This window comes from Odontesthes bonariensis, chromosome 10 (genome assembly GCF_027942865.1).
Source record: "Odontesthes bonariensis isolate fOdoBon6 chromosome 10, fOdoBon6.hap1, whole genome shotgun sequence".
In the NCBI taxonomy this organism is placed as follows: domain Eukaryota; kingdom Metazoa; phylum Chordata; class Actinopteri; order Atheriniformes; family Atherinopsidae; genus Odontesthes; species Odontesthes bonariensis.
In genome coordinates, this window is record NC_134515.1 from 21,729,115 (window position 1) to 21,755,001 (window position 25,887).

At 38.8% G+C, this 25,887-nt stretch overlaps 1 protein-coding gene across 3 annotated transcripts in view; it reads left to right on the forward strand.

Annotated features, from left to right (window-relative positions):
- The window catches only part of LOC142390967 (A-type voltage-gated potassium channel KCND3-like), a 109,533-nt gene that overhangs the window by 58,791 nt on the left and 24,855 nt on the right, over positions 1-25,887 (forward strand). The gene's annotated exons all lie outside the window — the stretch shown is intronic.

Below are 25,887 nucleotides of genomic sequence, written 5' to 3' on the forward strand. Positions count from 1 at the left end.
ATTTATGTATTAGGTAGGAGATTGTCCGCCGTAGGAGCTTTGGGTTGTCTTTGTTGACTCATGATTGGTGCGGAGAGTTTTATAAGTGCACCAACAGGCCAATATCCAGCCATGTGGCCAGAGCATTGCTGTTTGTGACACCTGCACATAATGTTTTCATATAATTTTTTGTTCTTTATGCTTGAAAAGCTGAAACATCATTGAATCATCATCATTGTTTGGTTTTAAAATTTGTTCTGTGGTTAATGCATAAAGAGTAAATTCTTACATACCATGTGGGGTATAAGTTTGAGGCACAGTGTAGGCAACAGAAATCAGAGGCTTTATGAGCCTTAGCCTTAAGGAGGTGTGGGACATCAGCACCAGCTCACTCCTCTTTGATGGTAAGCCATAATCCTGAATTCTTGTTCTCAGTGGATTCAGATGAATCATTCTCTTTTGCCAGGCAATTCCTTCTTTTTCTTTCTGTCTTGGATTTTGGTATTTGTCCTTCATGATCTTTCAGCAACTTCATCCGGCTACTTTACTCACTCTCCGCTCGAGTCCTGATCGGTATATGGACGTATGACATAACATGAAGGCAGATGCGCAGCAGTTGTGAAACAGTTATGTTTAATTCTGTGTGTTTCACATTAGAGTCCTACTCTTTCATGATAGCTGTGAGGCAACACACAGAACTTTAGCTATAGCAACAGAGAGAAGAAGGCCTTAGGCCATGATGTGGAGCTAAACCGCTTTCACCAGGGGGATGAGAAGCTCGGATGAATTATTCACCTCATTTTATCTTTTCTGTGTCACATCAGGTGCTACAAATTGTGCTGTAAATGTTTAAGCCAAGCCAAGTGAATCATGTCAGAACCAACGTGAAGACATCGAGGAGATAAATGATTCTAAAAAGAGACTGAAAAGAGTATGTTATCTGTTACAGTTATAGCTTTTCAGGCTTTCCTCTAGCTCGAGTCCCATCCTTGACAGCTTTTTAGTTTTGTTTTGGGATACATCTGTAATGTTAACAGGACAGCATCTTGTAATCTGGCTGGAACATACTTGTCATCACTGGCTGAGTTTGTAGCCTTATATCCTTACCATTGTTGCCCGATATCAGATATTTTGGCCTAACTTTAAGATGCTTGAGGTCGATGTGTCTCAATCTCGCTTTAGTTGGATGTGTAGATTTTTTTCACTTGTAGTTGCATGAGAAATTGCTTCCAATCTGAGTAATGTTATCTTCACATTACCAGTCTTCCCTCTGCTCCACTCCACTTCATCACTCGCACAGGCAGAAAGAAAAATAACAAAGATGAGAAACTAATGTGACTGTAGCCAGTTTTTATATTTATCTTCTGTAAACATATTCAGTTATTCCATTTGATGAGCTTTGAGAATTACACTACGCAAAATGTGAGATTAATGTGAGAAAATTAGACAAGCTCCTTACAGCAATGCAGTAAGGCTTTGATATACTGTAAATAATGAATGTTTGTATATTTGATTGTATTATGATTGGATGTGATCATTTTTACATAACTACATAAAGAAAAATAATCATTTTTAAAGGGAAATGAGGGATTTTTAAACTAAAGTGCAAACACTTTTTCAAACTAAATCATTTTTTCATGTGCGTTTGTGCATGTGTGACGTGACGTGCATGAATTTAATGTAGCAATTGCAGGTGATGTCATCCTCTTTCAGACATGCTGCAGCTCCCACATACACCACTGTCTTCAAACAGAAGAAAGGAAATACACTCACTTCTATTTTTAGACTTTGCTCATTTATGTACAATGACATGCTTATTCCCTACCTTGTATTAATATGCGCCTGAATAAGAACTCCCTGCTCACTTGTTTTGAAGATGTCATTTTGGAGCAGTTTTTATACTTGGAGAACAATGTTATAAAGATGATATCTGCATTCAGTGCGTTTGCGCATCATTCTTCTGCCGCAGTTGAGCCACCCCGTATCTCTGTCTTCTGATGTTATTGTGTTTCCCTCCTTCTTAATTTCCTGCTTTGTTTGTGTTCTCTCCTGCAAGCCTACGTACACCCTACACATACCTCTCATCAGCCCCCTGAGCTACACATGAAACAACACGCTGCTGCTCTGCATCCAGCTGGTGCCTGCTGCTTTGGAGTCCAAGCAGCAGCCTTACAAGGCTATTCTCAGCTGCTCCTGTTGTTTCTGATGATGACCCACTGGACCTATGCTGTGGTGTACTGATGTTCGATATGCAGCGTGGGCCTTGTAGGCGTCACAAGACTTGTTTAAACACTCACTCGCTTTGGCTCACTGGAGCTCACCCCATATGCTGAATTTAGCTCTTTTGCTCTGTCTTTTACTGCCTTCACACTGCGTAACTGCTCCCTGTCCTGCTGCATTGTACATTTCAGTCTTGCTATCAACTCACTTTGTCATTTTCTTCTTACATGTCATGCATTACTTGTTCTGTACTCTCTCTCCTTTTAGCACCGCTACTCCACAGACCACAGTGGTCTTTTTGTTTGGATTAGTGAAACGCATGGATTCAATCTCATGCAAGGGAAGGGCTACAGACTGCCAGATCTCTTGTTTCCCCGAACATCTCTCTCTTCATCTATTCTTTTTTCATAAGTCATATTTGTTTCTCATTTTACTCCTTCAAGCAAAAAGTAGCAGATAAACAAACTTTGCTGAAAAAGCCCCATGGGAGTCACGGATAATTATTTAGTTTGTGTCTTCTCTGCACACAAAAGGTTTTCCTGTGATGGGTATGACCAGCACAGCCCCAAGCTAATTGTAACCTAAAACCACACTAAAGGGGGGATACAGCTTGAAGGCAGAGCAAATTAAATGAGCCAGGAGTTATCGGAGCCCTAAAGGCACCACATTTTGCCCCAGTTAATTGTGTTTGACAGTGCGAGAAACACTTTTTCTCTCCCAACTGAAGTGTCTCAGCAGTTGGCCTGAAGCTTTAGGTATTCTCTGTGACTGGTCAGTTTATGGTAGCTTAACCTTGCACCGCTTGCTGACTTGGTTAATTTAAAACAAACTGTTCTCAGTAAATTGATTACATTACATTAACAGTACATTTAGGCCCATTATGAGTGTTTTGGAGCAGGGCTGTGTAATGGAACACAGCTTTTGGCTGTGAGGAACCTGAGGGGCTCAGGGTTATTTTGAATGTAATTGTGTGGAACTAAACACGGAGCATCATCCAAACGCACAGCCTGTGGTCAGGCAAGTGCAGCCCTCAGATGTGCATGCGAATCTGTTTCTCTATGCTTGTTTGGCAGGTTTTGTGTGCATGCATATGGGACTGTCCTCTGAGAAAGACCATTCTCGAGCAGACATGATGATAAGGTTTCAAGCAAACAGACTGGGCAGTGTGTTGGTTCAGTGACAGAAGCGCTGACTGCCAATGTTTTGGCTGATGGTAATGTTTTGAATAGAAGGAAGCTTGACATATAATTCGGCTATTAGAAAGGTCAGTGCAGACAGTTTGACTTCAGAGCATATCCTGCTTTTGGCCATTCTTACTGTGAGCACTTCATCTCTTTGGGAACCACAGCAATAAAAAATAAAAAAAGAATACAAAAAAATAGTGTGATATATTGGTGAAATATCACTCTAGACATTTTTATCACGCTTCTTCCTTCAGAGATGAGAGGCAAGAAAATGCAAGCATTGCTCTGTACTGTATCTAACAATGATAATTGCAGATCCAAGGCAGCTTTCCTGCTCCTAGCCATGTAACAAAGACGTTAACTTTGCCTGAGTATTTAGCCAAAGGCTGTTTCTGTGCTCCAGGCATACACACATGCAACGCTGCACGCACTCCCGCCTTGCATACAGCACATACACAAATTCATACTGATATACTTATGCTCTAAACACATATACTCAGGAGGAACAGGGAGGCTTTCTGCTTCAGTTGCATCAAATTATAAGAAATGTAAAGATGGAAATTTGATAATAGTCATGCACAGCCAGACACTTACATTTACACGCTTCTCTCCTGCAGACGTGCAGTCTTTGAAATGGAAAAGCTTTCAGCTCAACTCCAAATGTTTACAGAGGAGGGTGGAATGTCCATCTGTACTTTTTGTTTTTAATAGGTTGTGCTGCACATCATTGAGATCTCATCATTTATGTGTTGCAGTCTCTCACAGTTTCCTTCATGGGATAAATAACCGTGATATCTTCATTTAGTTGATAAGCTTAAACCTCTCCATAGAGAAGGCTCTGTTTTTTTACTTCTTAATTGAATCTTACCTAAATCCATCTTAAACTGGTTGCATAGGAGAGTCAATTAAAACAGGACTTTAAATGAGTATTTTGCTCTCTTTTAACTTTTATTTAGTAAAACATAGAGGGGTGGTAATGGAGAAATGATTATATCAGGGTGTGTTAGGTTAGCCTGAAATCTCTGTTGAGCGTCTATCTTAATGTTAGCAAGGGTATCTCTCAGTGCATGCATGTAAAAAAAATAAATTGAAAAAAAGAGAGAAGACGAGTTTCTTAAGCAGCAAGTCAAAGGCTTCCTGCTGATCCCTGTTCTTTCAGCACGAAGACACCAATGTACAGCAGAAGCAGATTTACTGTGCTTTCCATCCTCTTATAGTTGTCATTCTCAGACAGACATATTTCCAAAGAAACAGCAGTGATGTGTATCTCTGGATGGAGATGTATTTCATGTATGTGTCTTTCTTTGTGTATGTATGGACTCAAGTCTTAGGATTGTATATTCCTTCCCCAGCAGTTCTGAAATGTTTTGACAGAGCAATTGGACTCAACATACACAGTTTAGTGGAAGGAATGTCTGGATGTGAAACAGCACTGTAGTCAGTGTGCTTGAATCTGCAAATATGTATATGTAATGTTGTGTGTGTGCATGTCTGTGTGGGTTTTTCTGTTTGTGCATCTTTCTCTGCCACCATCCATATGCTAACTGATGAAGCGGGCCTGCTGTGAGCATTAACAGCACTAAAAATAACAAGCTGTTTTTCCTGCCTGCTCTCCATATTAGTGTGGATAACGGTTTGGGGAAGGGTGCAAAAGTGGGTGTTAAGAATGGCTGAATGTAATGCGGGGGGCATGGTGTCAATGCTGTTGCCTCTACAGAAGGTGCAATACTTTTAGAGTTGAAATGATTGCTCTTGTTCTTGTTCGTATCTATTAAAAAACATTAAGAATATGATTTTCCTTGCCACACATATGTTTGTCTTCTCTGTGCATGCTGATGCATGGAGGGAGGCGTTCATAACTCATGCTATTGCTAGACTTGAGGAACATCTATGGCTATGTTGGACAGAAATATACCAACTGTACCTGTACCTTACACTAAATAAGTCAATATTCCAATTATGATGTTAACATTTGTCGGATTTTCCATTTACATTGTAGTTTACATTGTATAGTCCAATTAATTACCAGCCCTCTAACATCCCTCTACTGCATTGTGATGTTTGTGCCTATCCACTGTCTAACTTACATCCATATCCCTTCAAGCACAGAGTGTTACTCTGGATTTTCCCTCATCCCCAAAGTGTGTCTTCTTTGTAGCCTCAGCTCTCCTGTTCTTCGCTGACTCTTCTAAGGCCTATATTATCAGATTTTGTGACACAAACAGACATCTGGAACTACAAACCCAAAACAAGTGATGATTCAATTTTTCTATTTTTGCTTTTATGTGTCGTTTCATTTTAAGAATAAAGAAAAAAAAAAAAAAAAAAAAAGACTTTAGAATTGACAGCGATTTTACGCTTACATGTTTATCAGTACTCCACAACACGACACGCATGTATGTCACATTTACTGGATCTGTAAGTACCGGTGCACCTGCAGACATTTTTTAACCCTCTGTCTTTCTACCAGCTTTTTCTGTATGTGGTAAACAAATAACTACAGAAACTCAGTCAGTAGTGCTGTTTTGAGTTGTCTCACTGACTAACTGCCACCTGTGTGGAAGGTGAAAGGAGGGAAAGGCAGAGTTTTGACAGATCCTGCTACAGGAAGAAAAAGTTCAAATATTTATTGCAAGCAAGTACATGGGGGAAAAAAAAATAAATAAATATGTATTTTGTTGTAATATTTGTGCACAAAAAAAAACAAGCCCAAAGTCAGTCATAAAATACCAGTAGGATGCAATTTTGTGAGAAGTATATACTGTATACATGTATACATAATGCAATTTGAAATGACTCCATGTCGCTTATGACCTATGACCTTGCTGGGGTTCAGATTATCTGAAAATGCTGTTTTTATTTATGTGTTTTATTCAGCGTAAAGCTTCAAAATGGGTTAGTAATGGTACATTGCTGTGGATGTAATCGTATCCTTTGGAGACAAGGGTCCTCATGTGAGTGGAGAGGAGGGTGAATGGAAGGTAAACGGATGAAGGAGCAGAAGAAAAGCACCAGACGTAAAGGAGAGAAATGTGCCCGTTCTTAGTTTGTCAAGGGGAGAATGGGCTGGTAAGAGGCTGAGAGATTGACTGGCACACCAGCTGCTTGGGTGCATATACAGCAATGATTGGAGCAAAAGGCTAGAACAGCCAGATGGCGAGGGGCAGAGAACAGGGCAGAGCAAGTGGTAGAGAGGACTGGGCACGCCGGCTGTCAGACAATCTGCACAAGTTTCAGATGCAGGTGCGTAGAGAGCTTTAAAGACTTCTGGGAGGACTTGCATTGGCCTGAGAGAATGCAAGACAGTCATGCTTGAGGAAATAAAACAAAGCTGGATATGTGTGCACGTCTGCCAGGAACTGTTATGTGTCGAATTATTGCAGGTTTGACGGTATATCTTTAATAACAATAACTTACTGTTGAAGCTTTCTTTTCACCTTAAATCTATCCATACAAAACGGTGCAACATGGAATAAGGCGGAAAAGTGTTACCTATCCACAGAGAAGTGTTAAAATCCTTAGGTTTTATACAAGAATACACTGAACGGTGCCTGGCTTTCTCAGCGTGTGTTTGAACGTAGGCCAAAACTGGAATCCCAGCCAAAGAAGGAAGAGTTTAAAGTAGAACAAAGCTTAAAGGGAGGTAAAGGGAGCAGCTCAACTACAGAGCCTACAGAGAGTGGCAGAGGTTGAATGCAATCCCTTTAAGTGACCATAGAGCGTGTTAAGAGGCAATCAAGAGAGCAAGAGACTAAAGAAGTCATCTACTGAAACCCACTGTAGACTTAACCTCCATCATAAACTGACAACCATTCTGCTTGAAATTTTCCCAAATCAGATATCGCTTCCTCAACAGTTAAAGTCTTGTAATATTCATGAAATGTCTGATGTTTAGGCATGCAATTTGTGTCTACTATCGTGTCCTTCCTTCTTTTCATCTTCACAAACAAAATTCCTCTGTACATGCAGTCTCGAAGTATCCATATCTTGTTGTTATACTTCTCACCAACGCTTCCTGGATGCAATGAGGAGTTTTTCTCATGACTACCTTGATTTGAAGTGCTTTGGTAAATGTTGTGGATGTGGTTCGCACATGTGTGCACATGTGTGCACATGTGTGGAAGGAACAGGAGGTTGCACAATCTGATAGATTGGCTATGTACAGCATGAGAGATGGCTGTCTGACCGATTGGTATCAGCAGCATTAGCACCGATGTGTGATAGAAATGATATGTGATGCCTGGAGTCCATAATCTTCCATCTTTCTCAGGTTACCCCACTACAATAAAGAGGGTTTAAACCATTTTTCATGTCCTGGTTAATGTGTATCAGTGTGAGCATGTTTATGATGAACGTTTTTTTTTAGCGTGCATACTGCTATTACGCATCTGACTTACTTATCTAAGTTATGATATAATGCACCACAAACTCAAATCTGAAAGTCTATTTCCGTCAAAGAGAGCTTGTTTCCTTCATCTTTCATTTATTGCCATGATTACTAACTGGCTTATGTTGCATGTTAACAGCGATCCTTTTCAAATTGTCCCTTGCTCTCACCGTGGAATACATAGCTCTTTCTGTCCTGCGGGTTAATCCCCAGCAGTCCAACAGAGTCCTGAAGATTATTTTTACGTGTGACCTTGAGGAAAAACTGACCTTTTCGAAATTAAAATTCAATCGTTCCTCCGTGTAGCCTTCCTCTTTTCTTCCAGCCACCCACTGCTCACTCCCTCTCACTCACACACGCAATCCCAGATCAGTCAAGACGCAATCAGACTGAATCAATACATGAAATGCAGGAGTAGGTCAGCTCAGACACCCTCTCCTCTCTGAGTCACAACATAAAAGAAGACCTCACCCGATGGTCTGGGCACTGTGTTGACAGGTGCTACAACAGCTATTTCTTGTGTTACTTTTTATAAAAAAAAAAAAATCTTATTCTGAGGGTTCATTCGCAGTATGGACAAGTTTGGTCTTGATAACTAAAGAAAAAACAAATGAAAGTATGGAAGAATGTTTGTGTCTCTGACTTTTGCCACATATTTTCACTGTGTGATAACATAACGTGTACTAGAGGAAGCTTGACGGTATTGAAAGCAAGACAAAAATCGTGGCTGAACGAACACTCCTACACAGAGCTGCCTCCTCATCACTGGTTCGTCACAGCCTGCTTAGCAGATTTGCCCCAAGTGCCTTTTAACTGTACGGAATCCAGACATTTGCAATAAGACTGTTATGAGAAAATATAAAAAGACTTTTATCCAGATTTATATACATCCAGATTTTTAAAACATATGAACAACGGAATAGCTCAGTTTCTAATGGCTCCCAAAATTATCTATTTGGGTGACCAACCTATATGACATTTGAAATAATAAGATCAGGGTTGAGCATGGAACATGGTGTGTTGATGTTTCTGGGAGCTTACCAAAGTGCAGGGATATTCAAAATTGTCGGCGTATAGCGACGAGGTGAGGAGAGAGGACCCAAATGCAGACCCAGATTGCAAATGAAAACTAAAAAAAAGGTGCAGCAAAGCCGTAATTCCAAACAACAAAACTGATCAACAAAAACTGAAGCGCAAACAGACCTGACTGGACACAAAGAACAAGAACTTGAACAGACCAAGTAAATATGACATGTGACGACGAGGATCTGACAAATGCTGAAGACAAACCGCAGCACTAAACACTGTGGAGGGTGATTGGTGACTGAGTTCAGCTGAGGATAAGTGAGTACAGGTTAAAGGAGTGGAGCTGATGACTAGACAGAAGAGAGACTGAAGAAAGTGAGGAAATGGCAAGACAAAAAACACAAAACACAGACGTGACAAAAACATAAGATGCAGATCGTGACAAAAATCTTTTTTCTAAAGCAAAGGGGATGGACACTGTGGCACAGAGCTGAGGTATCCCTGGTTAGGTTACTTTTTCTTTTGATAAATCATTTGTTGCTCTTTTTTTATGACCACTGAAGCATTGCAATGTGAATCAAATTCTGTGCATTGAGCTTGAATGGGCTTTGTGGTCCAGAAGTTCTTTTTATATGAGCGATAATACATAGTTGCAATCTCATTACAAAAAAAATGGCAACATGATATAACCTACATAGTCACAATGTGTCATACATGTGAACACTTTTAAATTGAATACCATTTGCATGATAAAAATTCAGCTATTGAACTCGCGTGCCAAATATGGCCTAAAAGAATAAGTCTGAAAATCAAAGCCCAGAAAAGAATTTCATTTTGAAATCAAATGGATGTGTAGGTAACCTGTTGTACTCTAACACTAAGATGTACAATTATCTGTTGAGTTCTTTATATGGGTATTCATATGGAATAAAACCTCAACAGATGCTAACAGTTGCTCCCATTCTGGCAAAGCCTTAATTAAGTATACAGTGTGCTGTATCCACAGTTGCCGTAACACAAAACCAGCACTCATTACATCTCAGGATAACATGACCAGCTAATTAACCCATCAAAACCTAACCTGGCAACCTAACACTACACGCACAACCACCTGACTATGCAAAGCCAATAACCTGTCCGGTCAAGGATCAAATAGCTGTGCACGATTCTTGCATTGACCTGAATCTCTATTCTGATTCAACAACAAGGGCCAGTCATTGGAGAACAGAGTTGCAGTATGGGATGAGCCCTGCCAGGATATAGGCTTACAGAAAGACCTTGGATGTAACTTGGCCCAAACCTAAAGGGTTCACTTCAGTTCAAATTCAGCAGATGGGAAATTCCAGGTATGAATTAGTGATGCCTTTTAAAGCTCAAGATGAGTATAAATTGGGAACTCGTAGATAAACAATGCTTATTGTAATACACTGAACACCTATCCATACAGGTAGTTCATTTCTTTATGGGTGAGTGTGCTGTACAACCCTGGCAAAAATGAAGTGAAAGTGTCCGGACAGGAAACGCAAAGCAATATGCCTTTCAAATTAAAAAAAAGAAATGCACAAAAAAAGGAAATGAAAAACAAATGTGCAGAAACATTTATGACTGAACTGTAAGAAACTAGCTCAAGAAAATTGGATTTACATCCAGGAAAGCCAAAGGTAACCCATAAAAAATAGCTAAATAGAAGAAAATAGGTTCCTGAGGCCTAAAAAGAAGCAGTAGTGGACTGTGGATGATTGAATGAAAGTGATATTCAGTGATGAATCACTTATCTGTTTTGGACAAGAACACTATGCCAGAACTTTTGTTTATACCAGGTTCGAATAAAACATATAAAAATGACCAGCTGAAGAAAACAAGTACATTTTCACATCATTGATGATATGGGACTGATCTCAGGTAAATGACCAAGCAAGATGGCAGTCATTACCTTTGCAGTAAATACACAGATGGACATTAAAATTTGGGGGACTTTTCTCAATCCATGTCAAAAGGAAGTTTGGTAGTGATCATTTTTGAAGTTGGTGCCTCAAAGAATTTCAAAGGTACTGTGTACTTTAATTTTTCTGGTTCATGATTTCATCATTTTTTTCCTCACAACTGAGTGATTCCATCATTTTTTCTTCTACTTCATCTGAAAAAAGAGGAAACAAAACCACAATTTTCTTACAATGTTCTAGTCTGTTTAACAAAACAAGAATGTTCAGCTATTAGTTTGACTTTTTGTTGTATTTATGTATTGTTTCTTTTCTTGCTAACTAAGAAAGCTGAATAAACATCCCACAAGTATGGTGATTCCATCATTTTTGCCAGCACTTATTTACACTCACCATCAACATCTTTTTTTCACCCCCACAGCCAAACAAAAACACCTACATGCTCAGTGTCCTCACCTGTCTCTCCTGCCTTGTTTGACTCTGTCCTCTGCCCACTTACAACACACACACTTAGAGGCAAATGCACATACACACAGGTGACAAATTCAAATAAAGCTCAGATTATTTTTCTAGTGTGTGCACAGACTGTCTGACATTTGGTCTGTGCCCTTGGGAGGTTCTGCTCAACCATTCGCCCCAGCAAAGAAGCATGTCACTGGGCCTTCTTTCTCCCACAGGTAGCATACCTGCAGCTTGTCTTTTATCTCTCTGCCTCCTGCACCTGAAGCTTTCCCTTGAGTGCCCAGGGTACTCCCTCTGTTGAACTGGACGCGCACTCACATGTACACACAACAAATACACATGCTAGTCTCACCAGGCAGCGAAATAGGACAGGAGGCTGGGCTGGTGACACCTCTCCTGAGTGTCTGTGATGCCCTAGTTTCTCCTGCAACCTACTTTTCTTCACTTACACTGGCACCCAGACAGCTACCTTCATCCACAAATACTGATCCAAGCAGACAGCCTGACTGTTGGTAACTACAGCCACTCTTGGTCTGTGCTCAAGATGTACCGGCTGATAGACTGGTGACAGGAATCAGATGGTTTTTAGCTTGATCAACAATGACCAGTGCCCAGCTCTGGCAATGTGTCAGTCAGAATCATATGCAATAGCCACAGGATGGCTCACATCATGTGTATATCTACACAGCGGTGCAGACGGTAACATCACAACCTCACATGCTATATCGTGCTATTGCAGTGGAAGTTTTCACTGGGAGTTTGGAAGACACAGAGCTTGCATTTTATTACAGTTATCTGGCTGATTTGTGGCATGAGTGTATATACAGAGGGCTGGAAATACAAAGCAGCTCTTTCCCCTTATGCACAAAGTATACCTCAACTGCTACAACATATTCACATATTTAACTTTTAGGATTAATAACTAAATCATGTTTAAAAAAAAATACTCTTCCTCCCTGCTGCTAAAAAGTAGAACCTAAGCTACAATCTAATTGGTGTCTTTGTGCAGCCAGCAATGAAGCAAGTGCACGATGATAATGTACAAATTGCAACACCAAAAAAGGCTGCAGGTATGCCATCTGTCATGTTAAAGAGGAATGTGTTGCCATTCATTTTCAGTTGGTCTTTTAGATTGACAGTAAATCTTATCGTTGTTTGGTAGAGTTGAATTTCATGTAAAAAATATGGGCATTTTTGATTCCTGCATTTCAGTGTCAAGCAGCTTTTGAGCCATCATTCATTAGTTTCATTGGAACCAGTCTTTATTTTCATGGATGGACATGGTCAAGATGAGATAACATGTTGTTATCTGATCCCTTCAAACCGAACACGACATTGACCACCTTAAAGTGGATTTAGAGGTACCAGCAACCCTTAGTTAGCTGCATTGACTGCTGCTCCATCAGACTTGGTCATAGATCAGTACAGTCGATGCTGCTGTTGCACCAGGCACTGATGAGAAGAGCCATGTTGGCTATGTTCACAGTCAATAAGTCAAGCGTTGTAAAACAGTGTGTGATAAACTTGGCCTTTTGCCAGCCAATGTTCCTGGTCAACGATAAACAATTTAACTGGAAACTTTGATTCAAGGAGGGATGAAAAACAATTGTGTGTATTGCCTCCTGAATCTGTGATGGAGTGAGATTAAACTTTGTTGGGCATTCTTCTGTTCTGTGAAGTATCTTAACTATATTTTAAACTTTGCAAATAGTTTTGTAGTTTAGAACTGATATTGTGGCTCACAGAAACTTGTCAAGTATGAATTACACTTAAATTAAATGGGTTGAACGCTTACCCCAGATAACTTGGCTCTAAATGTTAAAGGGTTCTGGCCCTGTTGCCACAAATGTGTTTTGCTACCACTAATGGGTAACGTGGCCCCACTCTAAGGTAACCTGCTGCTAATGTTACTGTAACCCTTTCAACCACAGTGACATGACATGGTACTCTGTATGCTGCTCAGCACTGCAGCACTTAAAAGGTCCCCATGACAACAGGCAACATCAAAGAACTGAGAGTAAGAGCTTTGGTTTTTGTTCAAATAGAAGGCAGATGAGAAATTGAAATATTAGATAAAGAAGAAGAATTTGAAGATTTTCTTTAGATAAAAGGTTGTTGTTGTTTTTTTTATTTAAACGGGAAATAAGACACTTTTAAGGATTCTATTTTGGTCATTCACCTCAAACTAATTCATTGAATATTTATAATAGTTATAATTGTTTGGGTAGGCAATAGTTTATTCAGAGAAAAAAAATCTGCAGCCACTGCATGGGTAGCATGGAAAATGGCTTCACCTGTCACATGGGAGCAAGGGCACAAACAGTTGACCAGAGCTTAATTAATTTCCATCACCTTTTTGGATAGTTCTGGAGTTCAATACTTAGGTCAATCATTCTGGCCCTTCTGTGCCACCAGGACTTCTTATATTGACTTTGTTGGAACATTTGGCTACCTATTGATATGCTGATATTAAATTAGGTTGTAAAAATCTGGCAGCAGCTGTACGATAGAAAGCTGAGGCAGGGAAAAAAGAACAAATGATTGCATCTTCATTGAGTTTTATGTTATTGTGTTACAGTCACATGCAGTGGAAGTATTGAAAAATAGCAGCACTTATTGACAGTAACTACTTTTCATGCGAGTGACTTAAGACACACACACTCACACATGTGCAAACAAAACCAAGCAAACACGCCAATGCAAACAAAAATACCTGCACTTTCTGTTCTGCACAAACACACACCACATGAGCACAGGCTCAGACTCAACAACAGGAGGAAATGATCCTACCAAGTTAAACAAATGAAATCACTGTGACCTGAATGGGAGTCAAAACAGATCTGACGTTCTAAGACGTGCTTTCCAATATTCTCTCTTTCTATCAATTTATCTCTCCATCCTACCTCTGTCTTATTTGGTGTTTGTGTCTGTGGGGGTTACGCTCCAATCCCACCTTCATTTTTGTTTTCCCCCTCACCGCAGGCGCTTTTTCCACATTTCGCATTACTCTCCCTTCTCTTCCTTTAAGTTTTTTTTCTTTTAATCTTCGGTTTCTGTTTCTTTTCTCTTTGATCGTAGTGTGAAATCTGCACTGGGACCAACCAGTCGGTCACCTTGCTCTTATGATCATCGGTTTCTTGCAGAGCAGAGGTGACCCCTAAACTCCTATGTTCCAACTTTTCTCTTTTATTCCTCTCAGTTTCAACGTTATCTCTTCACACAGCGTTGCCTCTTTTCATCCGTGATTATCAGCACCATCATGGATAGAACACTGGAAGGCCATGAAATGGCTAAAGTGAACTGAGACCATGTGACACTTAAATAGAAATCAAAACAAAAAAAGGAGAAACAAATAGGAGATGGAATTAATCACATTTTTATTCTAGACATAAAGTATTTAGATCATGTTTTTCATTTAGTGTTGCTTGATGGCTCAAAATAACTAAGAGCCATTCTGAGAGGGCCCTGGCAATCAGTTTTCTCTAACAGTAAGAGTGTCCCCCAGCAGGAGGGAAGCAGGTCCTGCAAAAACTGCTCAGGAATGGCTTAAAGAACACATCAAAGAGTCCGAGATGTTCACCTTGGCCTCCAAAAGATACCAATCTGTTGGGATCTGACAGCATCTATGAGAAGCATGTCCAATTCACAAATACCCCACCCTACAACCCACAAGGTTCAAAGGATCCATCGCTAACATCAGACACTCCAGGACACCCTCAGATGTTCTTTGCCCATACCCTGACCGGTCTGAGCTCTTTTAGTGGCATGAGGCGGACCTGCCAAGTATCGGCTGGGTGGTCATAATGTCGTGACTAATCCATGTAATTAAAGTATCGTGTGTAAATGGGTGAATGAAAAAAACATTGTAAAGAGCCTCAATAAGTTTTCAAAAGGCAGTATCCAACTGTAGAACATTTACCATTTGATAATGGTTTTCAGACTTGTCCTGATAAGTTTTTATTTATTTTCCAAATCTTTAATGACATCATGTAGTGAAGATGAATTCCCCAATTTCTTTGAATTTTTTACATTGCTTGCTCACACAGTCTTTCAAACAGTCATGGATTTCCAAAATCTTTACTTCTGAAAGTAAATGTTTTTTTGTTTTTTTTTCGTGCTCATTTGTGTGACTGGCCTGTTGCTGGCTTACCCAATTATTTATGAGATGTTACACCAAGCATTTTTTTTCACTCAGAATTACTTTTCCAGTTTGTTTGCTGCCACTACTTTTTTTAAAATGTTTTTGTTGGCATCGAATTCTGAATTTTCATATATTTTCAACCAATGATGGCTTGACTTTGTGCTAGTTGCCATGGACTATAGGCCTCCAATAACTTACAAATAATTCCATTCTGTTTTAATTTACATTTTACACACTATGCCAGCTTTCATGCAAACAGGGGTGTAGTATACATGCCTTTATTGAGCTTAAGTAAACCAACACAACTGTCATATATGTTTAAAGAGAAAATAGCTATAGAATGGTAAACCATTTGAATAAGAATAGATCTTAAATCCTCTGGGTATTGTAAGTGATAGTCTAGCATCTAGTATATTGTTGGTACTTTCTTTTATATTCCTGGTTTAATTGTTTTTTTGTTCTTTCCCTATCTATTCCTTTAGAACGCTGACTATAATCTCCCACACTGTTGTGGATATATAACAGAGTTTGATCGCCAAGTGAAGGATGTTTTCACATGTATGCCTGAAATTGTATTTTGTTGCTGTCTAGCATCAAATGAAGGAAATCCATCTCAGAATTCAAACATTTCTCTTGAGATTCATGTTTCAGTTGAGGGTCTTTAGTTCTTGCTTGAAGCTTAATTGAACCTTATATCAAGGTAATTGTGCCTCAGCTTCTCAGCCTCCCTCTTCCTTACTTCAGCCACACTAACACGTTTTTCAGCATACCCATGGGCGCGGAGATAAAGGGGTTCCTCTTTCAATTATCAACAGAGATTTGTGGTTTTATTCATACAGGGACCTCTATCAGCTCTCCCAGGCTTAAAAGTATTTTTCCGCTTCTAATGACATGCCTATTATCGAAAGTATTCACATAACCACACACACTGAAAATTACTATATCTCATTAATATGCACGTGATACATAAACGTGTTAATGCACTGTTTTTAGTAGCAGAAGGCAGGCAGTCAATAGCGCAAGCTTTGGGGACTCTTCCTTCCTCAGATGTAATTCATATTTAACTGTTGTTATGCTCAACTCTTCAGATAATTGTGTTTCAACTTCCTTCGTTCTCTTCAAAATGGATTCACTGAAGCGTTCTGTTGATAGCAGTCTGGCAATCGCTTAATACAAAGACAGACACATCCACAGTCACACGCTATCATTCATGCACACATTCTCTCACACAAATGAGCAAAGCTTGTAACAGGGCCCAGTTATTTACTGCAATCCTGGCAAGTAAGTGGACTCACAGTGCTTAATGGGCTCCTCTAGAAAAACAACATCTGTAGCATCATATGTAGCTTTGTGAGGTGTATTTAGAGTCCCGGGATATACTGGCTACTTAATATCAGAGGGAATAAATTTTTGCAGTGTGGTGGTAAACAGATGAGTTACAGTAGAGAAAACGACTGAAAATGACTGTCTTCTGATTTCTATAACAACCTGTTAATTAGTGTGAATGACTTCATGTTATATTTATCTTTTGACCTTGCATTGTCACAGCACAGGAGGAATGACTGAAAACTTTCTTATTGACATTGTGTTTGCAGACAGTGGCATTCCTCATTCTCTGTTTGTTTTATATCAGGTGTCCAAGCAGCTAAAAGTCCTATTAATGTCACCAACTGGTTATTTATCTATGAACTGTCTGATTACAACTTAAATCTGTCTGCAGATTGCTGTTGGATAGATTGAAAGCATTTTTAAAGGTCTTTGGAGCTTTTTTTGCTGGAAACAGCTGTCTGCTGTGGCCAGTAATGAGATTTTTGAGACCAGCAAGTCTGAATCAACACATTTCAGCTTCAAGCTGTGATATAAAAACAATGAGCTGAAATACTCAATCCAAACTTCATATAGTTGTGGGGAACTTCATTGTAGAGTCATGGTTCTCTTCCTTAATCCTTAAAAAAGTAACCCCATGTTCCTCAGCAGGTTGACTTTTTTCTTTTTTTTATCATTTAAGTAACAACATGAAAAATGGTTAATGTAGTATAGATAGATCTCCTAAAGTAATGGAACTGGGATCTTCCATTGAATAGTACAGTAAAACTCAAGGCGTGCAGTACCAGCAATATTATTTAATCGTTGTAATGCAGCGCTCTGTACTTGTGGTTTATAGACCATAGCAAATGCAAGTCAAGCATTCCCTTAAATGAAACTGACACTATTTTGCAATGGGATCACATGTCAAGTCATTGCGATATATTGAATGAAAACTCTGTACTTAAGTTGAATTACGTCCATCTTAGATCTTAGCCTTCATTTTGAAAACATTTTCTAATTGTATCTTGCATAGTTTTGATGTTGTCTTATGAACAAAATCAGTCAGACAGACATAAAACCTTCAAAAGTGCTTAAAAATTGTCTTTCTGGTAGTTAAAAACTAATCTTGCCACATTAGTTCTCTCCAGGACCACATTATGCGATAATGATGCACACACTGGCAGACTCTCAATGTCAAAACAATACCAGCTACGCTCCTGGGTCTGGTAATAAAATAAACCACAAAGCTGTGAAAAACCAGCGATGGCATGATTCTCTGCAGGGTGTCAAAGTTACTCCATTCCAAGTCACAGTGTAGCAAACTGAACGTATGTGTTAAAGAGAGATGTGGCAATCCCTCAGTGAGATTCAGTGTGAGATTGGTTGCGAAGTGACTGATGATAATGACCTTTCCTCTGCCTGCAGTGCGGGGTGAGAGTAATTCCCTTTACTTTATCAATTTATCTGTGTGTTTCTTTCTCCCATTCTCTTCTCATCACTTGATGAATGTAAATGCGGAAATAGCTATATGTCTGCCTCACACAGAGCTCTTGAAGATAGTTGATTTTGTTTCCAGTTTTTGTCTTTTGTGCATGTGTAAAAAGAAAAAGATGACCATTACAATATATTTATGTACCGGCGGTTACTATTTTTTTTAGTTTACCTATTCTAACAAAGTCCAGCTAAATACCAAGTGATGACTTTGTGGTTCTCTTTACTTCCGGGCGAAAAAATATTCTACTGTCAACTACATATTCTCCAGCACCAAACACTTATACGTTGTCTTTTATAGCCATTCTAAAGTGTTACAAACGTATTTAGAAGTGCATAAATAGTAAAGTCACATGTGAAGTCATATGTGAACAACTGTAGCTGAAACACTGTGACAGGATGTCCTTATTTCACATAATACATGTAGATCATTCATTTTAGAGCAACACAATCGTTCCTTTCAGCCTTTGCAGTATCTCCCAGGCCCAGATGACCCGTCTTTAGTGGAATAAACTCAAGAGATTAATGCAGTTGTCATAACATCAGCTACCAGCAACATTTTACAGTTATTCTCACTGAGTGCATTTCAGATTTAGGCTGCTGGCAGTTCCCACCTTTCACAAAACTGTTCAAAGAGCTGCTTTTCTCTCAAGGACTGTAGCTTCCACTGAATTCAAACTTTATGTTTTTATAGGTCAACTGCCCAGAAACTCATTATTTGTTTCTGTGGAATTTAGCTCCCTTTGTGATGTGGCACTTTTTAACAACTGCAGAGTTTGGAAAATAAAGCTAAACTTTCAAATTGAAATATCATTGGGCTGATTTATTATTTTGAATTTTCTTGAATTTCTTTACAAGTACAGTTGCTAAGCAATCAGATGTCACAGTTAAGGCTTGTTCGAACTCCACAAATCAAGATCACAATCAGAGATTGTGTCTGTGTTGAACTGTCTCAGAGGTGTGTTGAGATTACGATTGCTCCACTGTATCAGATTAAACCACATTAAAACATCTTTTGAGGCTTATTTAATCAGACATATGAGATTCTATTAATTATTAGCTTTGACACAATCTAGTTAACAATCTTTCTGTTGACTCATTTCTTTGTCATCATACTCTTTTCCTCTCCCCCTTATTCTGTCTATCCATCTGCCTCACTACCTGTTGTTCCTCCACTTTTTGCTTTCCTGTGGTGACATTTGTGGGTGTGACTATAGATGTTTTGCCCATCCATGAAGAACCATATGTCACCAGAGTTACTTACGTTTGACTGACTGGCTATGAAATGTCAGATGGGAGTACAGATGGATGGATGGTTGAGGGTTAGTGGCCTGAAGAGACTATCTTTCACTCTGTTGAACCCAAAAGAGTCAAGCTTCATTGGTCTGTGACAGGTTTCCCTCCAAAAATGTAACTCTACTCTAATGTGAGACATCATTATTTATGTCCTCTGTTGTAACACGTGCTTATTCAAACTTTGAGCATGAATAAGTTATTACCCGTATATTCTTAATTAACATAGTCTTATTTAATGTTTTAATGGAGGAAGGACTGCATAATGACATTGTAAGTCACTCACTTGAGTTGGAACAGGACAAACTCAAAAGGAGAAGTATTTGTTTTATTCAGACTGGTTGATAGTTTTCTTTGAAGTGATGACACTGTAAATCACCCAGACCTCCCAGTTCATGTAGTGATTTTTCTTATAATGCATGACATGGCCTGGTGGCATTGATAAACAATCAGTGTTTACTTTCTGTTTCGAAGTTTATTATTGAAGTTAAAGCTTTACAGTAGGACCACTATAAACTGCTAACACAGGAATCTCCATGGCGCAGACAAGTACAAGCTGTAGTAGCTGTCCACGGTGCTGAAACCTCCAAGCATCTGAAACTAAACCAGTAGTAATGCTCCCCAACACATTTTTTCTTCTTCAGTTCATTTGTTTTTGCCTTTTGGGATTGTTGATGATGGTTTCTGCCGGTATCACTTTAGTTGCAGTATCTTCGCACGATGAAAGTAACCCAAAAGAAAATGTAGCTATTGTTCACACACTTTCCTTTAAAGCGGTCATTCATAAACAGCAGGGTTGGTGCTTGTCCGCTTATGAAATTCTAGAAAATTAGAAGAACTCAAATTGCTTGATGAAATGTGCTGCTGAGCATCAAGCTGTGTTGGTATGGCATCAAGATGGTGCCTGTATGTAGGCAGACACTGGAAACAAAAGCTGTGGGTGTTTTGATGCATGTCATAAGCTGCCATTTTACATATTTCTCTCAAGTATTTGTATAAGTATTAAACACATTTAAAAGCAGTTTAAACCTCATCTTCTCATTAACTTTACATTCTTTTATTTTTATGTTTTAATGTTTCCAAGGCTGTAATGATGAACATTTTCATGTTAAATATTATAATTATATTATCTTGATGTATTATCTTGTCATAAAAAATGTCATAGAACTGTGAAAATGCCTATTATGATTTTTTAAAGCCAAAGTATAATTCTGAAAAGTTTTTGGTTTTATCAAAACAGCAGTCCAGAATACTCACATCTGAGAATTTGATCTTTGAAAACCATTTCTTGCATATATATATATATATATTTATATGTATATATAAATATGCAAGAGCGTTGAGCGTGTATATATATACATAAATATATAGATATATATATATATATATGCATTATATATGTATATACATTTATATATAGTAACCACAGCCTCCCATAAGAGGATTTAGGTAATGTAAAGAAGAAGACCAGGTGGTCATTCTTTAGACCTTTACTGGCTAGTCAAGCAGTGGACTTCTATGATGCATGAGAAAAAAAATCTCCCCTTGAATGCTGCATACATACTTCTTTCTGTATCAGTGATGAGGAAAATGTTTCCCAGAAACTAGCAGTGGGTAATTTTTGGCTTTTCGGTGTCAGCTTAAACTTACAGGTATTTCAGATTATTTTTTGTTTCATGTCTCGCTGTAAATTTGTGTAAAACTACCTGACAAACCCTCAAACTAAACATCTCACAAAGATGGCACCTACCTACCAACCCACTCACTAACACTGACTGCACTGGCACCTCCAGCATGTGATTTTATCCCTCCAGGGGTTCACGCCACCACAAAGAATTGTGGTACAAACAGAATCAGTTAGACTATATCTAAAGGGACCTGAGGAAAATTGCAGAGATATCACGTGGGAGTTGCTCTGTAAATGGAAAGCCAATCCTCAACTCGGGATCTGTCAGTGTTTTGCCTCTCTTTTTCTCACTGGCTCTCAGTCTGTGTCCCTTTAAGACTCCTGTCATGCAAATATCAATATGACACTATGTTCTTGCAGCACATAGATAAAAAACGATTATTAACCCACAAAGTATATCAACTGTCTGCGACAAATCTGTACTTATTATTTCTTTATGAAGCTCAGATTAGAGCCTTTTACAGACTCAGAAAAAAAGAGTTGTAATGAGAATGAGAATCAAATTGTACAAATACCAGTCATTATTTAATGTATAATGTAATATATAATTGCTGTTTCTTCATTAATACCATTGTCACATTCTGTTACAGAGCTGGTTTTATCAGCAGATATACAAAGGGTTGGGCTGTGCTTTCTTGACCTGCATTTAAAAACTGTATCTCTGTTTCTGTTAAGACCATTCATCACACACACCTTCACAAGAGCACTCTGTCCTCCCTTCTGGGGGATAGGTCTGTAATCCCCCATCTATCCCTCCTCGACTTTACTAATATAACCTGCCGAGACCTGACACTTCCGTGATGGGATGTGACAACCCTGACCGAGTACCCACCTGACCCCCTGACCTGAGTGTTCGCAAGTGGGATTTGCACAGGCATGCTGTAATTGTACAAAAAAACACATGGAGCTGTATGTTTGAGCACATGTATGTTAAAGGATAAGACCGGTTTTTTGACATTGGGCCCTTGATTTCACATTATAACATGATGTTCTACTCACCCCTGCTTGTTGTTGAACATTTGGAGCTGTTCCGAAGATATTCGCGAGGCGTCTGGCTGCTCTCTTGAGATATTCGGCCATGAAACGGTTTCCTATGGGCAAGCTTATACAGGCACAAACAATGCTGTTTATAATTTATTAATTACTCTACACTAGCACTGATAACGTGGAGGTGCGTCGCTTACTTAAAAAAATCCGGGTTATTGTAATTTTGATTTTTTTGTCGTAAAGTGGGTGTTACTGACGTCCTTGTCGTGCTACTACCACAGACAGCCCACAGACCTGCTGCCTATTTATTCATTCGGCTAAAATTCAAAATTAGTAACCCGGATTTTTTTAAGTAAGCGACGCACCTCCACGTTATCAGTGCTAGTGTAGAGTAATTAATAAATTATAAACAGCATTGTTTGTGCCTGTATAAGCTTGCCCATAGGAAACCGTTTCATGGCCGAATATCTCAAGAGAGCAGCCAGACGCCTCGCGAATATCTTCGGAACAGCTCCAAATGTTCAACAACAAGCAGGGGTGAGTAGAACATCATGGTATAATGTGAAATCAAGGGCCCAATGTCAAAAAACCGGTCTTATCCTTTAAGGTGTGTGGGAGGGGAGAGCAAGGGCAGATGGAGAAATGAAATAAAAAAAAACCTCTACAAACCTCTGCCTGAGCTGCAACTGCGAAGAAAATCTCTCTCCATCTAGCATACTTCCTCTCACAGTTTATCAGTCTTCTTCCTCTCTCACAGACATTTGCCTCATTTTGCACAGTGTGAAGCTGCCCCTGCGTTCAGATGGGAAGAAATTGCATCCAACCTTGCTTATCACATGCATACACTCACATAGGCAAACCTTTATACTACTTATTAAAGCCTTCTCTTTCTTTTAGGTGTGCAAGCCCGGCTTTATTTTTGTGCCACTTATAATGACTCAGAGATGGTATCATCAGAGACAGGCCAGCTTGACTAAATGGGAGTAGCAAATTGACTGTAGTATTAGCAGAGAAGGGCCTCTATCAGGCGCTCTTGATAGGATCCCATTAAAGAAAGCTTGCAGATGAATATGATTAGCTTTTCATTCTTCCTAATGGAAACATCTTCTGAAGTGGGGTAGGAGATGAAATGTTTTGTAGTGATAAGGCCCTTCTTCCACTGATGGGATTGTTATAGCCTAATTTGGGTAGAAAGGCCATTCCAAGTTCTTGGAAGGGAGCATGAATGGTCTCTGTAAATATACTCTCATTTATGGCTGTGGACCAGTGGTTCACTGTGTGTGGGCAGCGCTTTACTATTTTGATGTGAGTACCACCCTCCACTTAAATGGCTTCATATTGGGCTTGTTGTTGCTAAAATCTGTGACTAATGAGCATTGAGGTTTTATCTCCTGTTTCATCTCCCCCTCTAAAACAAACGCAGTGGGTTTCTGTGGTTTATGTGTGTATCCATGTTACCATTCTGCATTCTTACTATCTCCAACAAGCAGTGACAGAAGTGCTTCATTAGAATCTAAAATGGCTATCATGAACAAACTTCTTAAGCAGATTAGTGTTAATATTTGGAGTGCCTTTTGGGTGCTGTTCGCCAAGTCTTCAAATAACTGCCAGCGCTATTGTGTGTGATCTGTCAAAGGGGACCAATTTGATAAGTGCTGTCTGGCTACTTGCTTTGGGATAACAGCGCTGGAAGTTCTTTCAAAGTACTAGTAGTGCTTTTTAAGGATAGCTTTACACAAAAACTCTCACCCTCATTTATTTAAATGTTGTAGTTAAACACATAGCTGAAGTAGACCACAAAGTAATTCAGCAGTTGGCATTTATCATGCTTTTTGCGATCAAATAATTCCATCATTCATTCTACTGTTACTTTTCATTTTTAGGTTTGTTACAAGAATTATTTGATATTATATAATTTTGATAATTTTGATATGTTCAGAGAATATAAACCTAGCAGAGCTTTAAACGATTTTATTTGTTTCTCTTTATATTCTTTTATGTATTTTTAATGCTTCTTCCACTCCCTGCTGCAATGCTTTTATTTTATGTAAAGCAGTTTGAATTGTTTGTACATGAAATGTGCTATATAAATACATTTGATTTGATTTGATATTTGATAATTATAATTAATATGTTTGACTTGAAGCTCCTCATACACAAATTGGTGTGTCTATGTGGATAAGTATGCTTCCAATCCCAGCAGCAGTATCTGGTTGATTGAGAAGATCTTCCCTCTGCCAATTTTACAGGGGACTGTATTTTTCCAAATGTATGAGAACCAATGCCAAATGGTATTTTATCCTTGTATTGTCTCATTTTTTGTGAATCTATGGAAGAATTATTAAGAGAAAGAATTATTAGGATAAGAAAATGTTTTGAGAACACAGGTTTACAGCTAATAGCTTTATCAGAATCACCTTGCTGACGTGCTATTTTAACTTGTCAAACTGTGTTATCTTTGACATTTTTCTTGATGCCGTTAAATAAATGTGAAAACAAGTGATGTGTCTTTTTGACAGGCTGCCAGTAACAGTCCCCAAAGACATAACTTAATATAGTTTTTAAATTGTGTGTTACGTGTAGATATTGTTTCCCTGAGTTAAGTGTCTGTACTTGAATGATTCATAGGTCAGTGGTTTGACAATTAAAAAACTAATTTCTCTGAAAAGGATCAGGTACCAGAACTGAACTGAAAATGAGAAAAAAATTAGTCAGTGGAAGATATTGAGGGACATTCAGAAAGCCTAGAGAACTATCGCTCAAGCTTAAAAAGATTACAAGAAAGTCTGGCTCCTTGTGAGTAAAATCTGAAGAAACGAGGAGTGGCTCAAGAGTTTTGCACAGTGCTGTACATCAGAGTAGAAATACTACATCAAAGATGAGACATATTATAATTTAGATTAGTTCGTTGAACAAACATTGTGCAGGAAAATTAGGTGATTATGTTTCAGTGTCATATTATTGATACTGACAAGCCATGTTTGATATTTTCATATTCTAGCTGTGTGCAGTTGAACTAACCAATTCCATTTGCAGGACTGTTAGGGGGTCTGGTTAAAACTAAGAAGTAACTCTAAAGTTGGAAATGGAAATGAATTATAGTGTGAAATACTCTTGTAACTACCACAGAATTAAAGTTACCTTTACATCTGATGAATGTGCATGCAAAACTCAATGCTCACCATGACTCCCTTCCTAAACAGACAGCAGTATTTATCCATGAGAGCAGCTTAGTGTAACTTTTCTGTAATGCCACATTTATGAGATATATCCCCTCCACAGCTCATTGGAAGCCTGTATCACTCAGTTTTCTCTGACTCAGTTTTCTGACACCTTGCATTGCTTTTCGTTGGGGTTAATGTGACGAGACACAGAAGAAACAGATTCCCGTGCAATGTTCTGTTGCTGTCTCTCTGGCTCTGGCTCTGTCTCTACAGCTGACTTTCAGTGTCTCAGCGAACCCAAAGGGTTGCCATGAGTCATTATCTCACTCGTCTGTGTGAATATCTATAATATGAAGATATAAACATATGCACCACATTTGCCACTGGCTGTATTGAGGTGTTTTGTGGGTTAATAGTAATGAATAATTTATTCAAAGGAACAGTCTTTTTCAGCTCTGAGGAGGCAATATTTTTAACTAAATTACAGGTTCATATAGCTCAGTATGAAACAAAAGATTTGTCCTTTTTTTACATTTGACTGCTATATGTAATGCAAATGACTGTTTTTTCCACATTAATATAAAAGCTAACTTGAATTTGGTCTAATAAATTCAGTTG